Genomic DNA, 6,000 nt, shown 5'->3' with positions numbered 1-6,000 from the left:
AATAATGAGAGTGGTTAAGAGAGATTGAGAGCTTCTGACTTGAGAGAAAAGATTTTGTATCTCTCTGTGCTGATCATAATATTTGTAGTAAGTTTCCTTCATATATATCTCTCTCTTCTTCATTCACTCGGCTCACTAAGAATTTTATTGCACTCATTGTCCCAATTATATCCGAACTGGATTATTAATACGATTTCGTTATTGAAAGTTTGTTATTCTTCTTTGTCAAAGCAATTTGTTCACATCTTCATTAGAAAATGTATGCGGGGCTGATACAAACATTGCATGGGTGTATATGGACATGTGTGTGTGTGTGGATATGTACTCTTGTTTGCTTCATGTATATTTGGCATTTTGTTTGTGTTTATTTACAAAGGATTCTCACATGTATGTTTGGGGGCAACCACAGTTACGCACACACAACTCTTGAAACTCAATTGGAGAAGATCCAACATCATCGACCACCACCAACCATCGACACCAGCAAACAGCAACAACAACAATCAAATAAACCTCAACTGGAAAAACATTCTCTCGGATAGATTCAAACAAAAGGCAATAAAGCCTTTTACGCTTATGCTTCAATACCTCTGCATTTGAAATTCTTAGCACTACCCCTCTTCTTCTTCTTTTTCTCTTGTACTCTGATAACTAACTCTACCTCGACCATCAAAGGCTATGGGAGGACTAGCTTTACCAGCACTACCACAAGTATCAAGAGTACGGCATCATTTGAACACAAACGCCTTCTTTAAAGTCTTTGTTTAGCAAAGGGGTTTACCACCAGCTACGAAATGTAAACAATCACTACAAAAAAAGGGTATACAGAAGGTGGAAAGATGGAAAATATGTAACTAGAAAATTGGAGGAGTAAAGTTGTAAATCATCACACGGTGTTGAGGATAATTTTTTAAAAAGCACATTTGGTAATATGAGGTGAATCATAGAAACAAATAAAATGAAGGAAAATTTTTTACTTCTTTTATCATTTGACATTTTGTTATACCCTTCACCACTACTGTGGTACAGGGTATAATAAGTTTGTGCATTTGTATGTAACGCCAAGAAGGAAAAGTCTGAGACCCATCGTTTAGTATACCGATCGTCTTAGAATTAAATTCTGAGTCGATTTAGCGATGTCCGTCTGTCTGTCTGTCTGTCTGTCTGTCTGTCTGTCTGTCTGTCTGTCTGTCTGTCTGTCCGTCTGTCTGTCTGTCTGTTGATGTATTTTTGTGTGCAAAGTACAGCTCGCAGTTTTAGTCCGATTGTCCTAAAATTTGGTATAGGGTCCTGTTTCGGCTCAAAGACGATCCCTATTGATTTTGGAAAAAATCGGTTCAGATTTAGATATAGCTGCCATATATATTTTTCACCGATCTGGTCATAATTGGCGTGTATATCAACCGATCTTCCTCAAATTCCGTACATCCCAATATTTTATGAGTCTCGAAAAACTTGCAAAATATCATCCAAATCGGTTCAGATTTAGATATAGCTCCCATATATAGCTTTCGCCCGACTTACACTCCTTTGTCCACAGAGGCCAATTTTTTGCTCCGATTTAGTTGAAATTTTGCACAGGGAGTAGAATTAGCATTATTGCTATGCGTGTCAAATTTGGTGGAAATCGGTTCAGGTTTAGATATAGCTCCCATATATAGCTTTCGCCCGATTTACACTCATATGACCACAGAGGCCAATCTTTTACTCCGATTTAATTGAAATTTTGCACAGGGAGTAGAATGAGCATTGTAACTATGCGTGCCAAATTTGGTTGAAATCGGTTCAGATTTAGATATAGCTCCCATATATAGCTTTCGCCCGATTTACATTCATATGACCACAGAGGCTAATTTTTTGCTCCGATTTAGTTGACATTTTGCACAGGGAGTAGAATTAGCATTGTTGCTATGCGTGCCAAATTTGGTTGAAATCGGTTCAGATTTAGATATAGCTCCCATATATATGTTTTTCTGATTTCGACAAATATGGTCAAAATAGCAACATTTTCCTTGTAAAATCGCCATTGCTTAGTCGAATAGTTGAAAAAATGACTCTAATTTTCTTAAAATTCTAATACATATATATCGAGCGATAAATCATAAATAAACTTTTGCGAAGTTTCCTTAAGATTGCTTCAGATTTAAATGTTTCCCATATTTTTTTAATTAACATTGTGTTCCATTAGCCGACTTAAATTTTGAATCTATAGATTTTGTAAAAGTCTATCAAATTCTGTCCAAATCGAGTGATATTTAAATGTATGTAATTGGGACAAACCTTTATATATAGCACCCAACACATTTGACAGATGTGATATGGTATCGAAAATTTAGATCTATAAAGTGGTGCAGGGTATAATATAGTCGGCCCCGCCCGACTTTAGACTTTCCTTACTGGTTTTATTTCCAAAGGTATTATCACCCCAAAAAATCGAACCCTTACACAAGTAAACAAACTCTACTTACATAGCTCCAGCTTAGAGTATATCTCTAAAATGAATAATTTCGAGGTACGGTTTTATAATGATTGCAATTTGCTGTAGTCGATAAAAATCCCAAATTATTTCAAGTTCATATGATAAAATTGAGTCTCAAATTTGAGTCAAATTTGGGAGCCACCTTGGTGTCCATCTTGCATACACAGGGTCATGGGTTCAATTTCAGTTTCGATGGAATACTAAACATTTTTTCTATTAGTCTGCCTGTTGTATCCACACTGACAAAAATATTGTCATGAGCACAGATTTTATGTCCTTAAAATTCGAACTTTTTTCCTCGGCCAAAACTCAATAAACTTTTCAATGAATGCATTTTGTTTTTATAATTAAGAGAGCCGTAGCTCTCCAAAAATGCGTACTAGAGTGAAAACCGCCTTGACCACAAAAAATCAAAATTTTAATGAAAATATAAAAAGAAAATCCTTAAATATGCGTTCAAAAACTCGAAATTTTTGATGAAAAATTTATTTTTGCTATTTCTTTTTAAATATGCGTCGTAGATTGATATTGACGTTCGTGATACTCACCAAAAATCAAAATTTTGATGAAAATTAAAAAAAAAAAACAAGTATATACGGCCGTAAGTTCGGCCAGCCCGAAGCTTATGTACCCTCCATCATGGATTGCGTAGAAACTTCTTCTAAACACTGCCATCCAGAATCGAATTACTTAAGTTGCGGGAACGCTTGCCGATGGCAAGGTATCTTAAAACCTCCTAACACTATCTTTTAAATTGTATGTAAGTCCATACATGCTATATATTAAATCAAAAAAGATCGACAAAGTATACATAAAATTTTGGCAAAATTTTCTACAGAAATAAAATTTTAACAAAATTTTCTATTGAAATAAAATTTTCACAAAATTTTCTATAGAAATAAAAATTTTGACAAAATTTTCTATAGAAAGAAAATTTTGACAAAAATTTCTACAGAAATAAAATTTTAACAAAATTTTTTATAGAATAAACTTTTGACAAAATTTTCTATAGAAATAAAATCTTGGTAGATTATTTTTGGCTCGAGTGGCCACCATGATTATGAACCGAATAAAATTTGAACAAAATTTTCTATAGAAATAAAATTTTGACAAAATTTTCTATAGAAATAAAATTTTGACAAAATTTTCTATAGAAATAAAATTTTGACAATGATGAAAATTTTATTATGAAATTTTAACAAAATTTTCTCTAGAAATAAAATTTTGGTAGATTATTTTTGGCTCTAGTGGCAACCATGATTATGAACCGATATGGACCAATTTTTGTGTGATTGGACCAATTTTGGTATGGTTGTTAGCGACCATATACTAACACCACGTTCCTAATTTGAACCGGATCGGATGAATTTTGCTCCTCCAAGAGGCTCCGGAGGTCAAATCTGGAGAACGTTTTATATGGGGGCTATATATAATTATGGACCGATATGGACCAATTCTGGCACGGTTGTTAAAGATCATATACTAACACCATGTTCCAAATTACAACCGGATTGGATGAAATTTGCTTCTCTTGGAAACTTCGCAAGCCAAATCTGGGGATCGGTTTATATGGGGGCTATATAATTATGAACCGATGTGGACCAATTTTTGCACAGTGTTAGAGACCATATACCAATATCATGTACCAAATTTCAGGCGGATCGGATGAAATTTGCTTCTCTTTGAGGCTCCGCACCCCAAATCTGGGGATCGGTTTATATGGACGCTATATATAATTATGGACCGATGTGGATCAATTTTTGAATGGTTGTTAGAGACCATATACCAATACCATGTACCAAGTTTAAGCCGGATCGGATGCAATTTGCTTCTCTTTGAGGCTTCGCAAGCCAAATCTGGAGATCGGTTTATATGGGGTCTATATATAATTATGGGCCGATATGGACCAATTTTTGCATGGTTGTTAGAGACCATATACCAACATCATGTACCAAATTTCAGCCGGATCGGATGAAATTTGCTTCTCTTTGAGGCTCCGCAAGCCAAATCTGGGGATCGGTTTATATGGGGGCTATATATAATTATGGACCGATGTGGACCAATTTTTGCATGATTCTTAGAGACCATATACCAACACCATGTACCAAATTTCAGCCGGATCGGATGAAATACGCTTCTCTTAGAGGCTCCACAAGCCAAATCTGGGGATCGGTTTATATGGGGGCTATATATAATTAAGGACCGATATGGACCAATTTTTGCATGGTTGTTAGAGACCATATACCAATACCATGAACCAAATTTCAGCCGGATCGGATGCAATTTGCTTCTCTTTTAGGCTCCGCAAGCCAAATCAGGGGATCGGTTTATATGGGGGCTATATATAATTATGGACCGATGTGGACCAATTTTTGCATGGTTGTTAGAGACCATATATTAACACCATATACCAAATTTCAGCCGGATCGGATGAAATATGCTTCTGTTAGAGGCTCCACAAGCCAAATTTGGGGGTCCCTTTATATGGGGGCTATACGTAAAAGTGGACCGATATGGCCCATTTTCAATACCACCCGATCTACATCGATAACAACTACTTGTGCCAAGTTTCAAGTCGATAGCTTGTTTCGTTCGGAAGTTAGCGTGATTTCAACAGACGGACGGATGGACGGACATGCTTAGATCGACTCAGAATTTCACCACGACCCAGAATATATATACTTTATGGGGTCTTAGAGCAATATTTCGATGTGTTACAAACGGAATGACAAAGTTAATATACCCCCATCCTATGATGGAGGGTATAAAACATATACCAATACCATGTACCAAATTTCAGCCGGATCGCATGAAATTTGCTTCTCTTTGAGGCTCCGCAAGCCAAATCTGGGGATCGGTTTATATGGGGGCTATATATAATTATGAACCGATATGTACCAATTTTTGCATGGTTGTTAGAGACCATATACCAACATCATGTACCAAATTTCAGCCGGATCGCATGAAATTTGCTTCTCTTTGAGGCTCCGCAAGCCAAATCTGGGGATCGGTTTATATGGGGGCTATATATAATTATAGACCGATGTGGACCAATTTTTGTATGATTGTTAGAAACCATATACCAACACCATGTACCAAATTTCAGCCGGATCGGATGAAATATGCTTCTCTTAGAGGCTCCACAAGCCAAATCTGGGGATCGGTTTATATGGGGGCTATATATAATTATGGACCGATGTGGACCAATTTTTGCATGGTTGTTAAAAACCACATTCAAACACCATATACCAAATTTCAGCCGGATTGGATGAAATTTGCTTCGCTTAGAGCAATCGCAAGCCAAATTTGGGGGTCCGTTTAAATGGGGGCTATGCATGGTTGTTAGAGACCGTATACTAACACCATGTACCAAATTTCAGCCGGATCGGATGAAATTTGCTTCGCTTAGAGCAATCGCAAGCCAAATTTGGGGGCCCGTTTATATGGGGGCTATATGTAATTATGGACCGATATGGACCAATTTTTGCATGGTTGTTAGAGACCATATACTAACACCACGT

Source organism: Haematobia irritans, chromosome 2 (genome assembly GCF_050003625.1).
Source record: "Haematobia irritans isolate KBUSLIRL chromosome 2, ASM5000362v1, whole genome shotgun sequence".
Classification (NCBI taxonomy): domain Eukaryota; kingdom Metazoa; phylum Arthropoda; class Insecta; order Diptera; family Muscidae; genus Haematobia; species Haematobia irritans.
Note: the sequence above shows the minus strand (reverse complement) of the source record.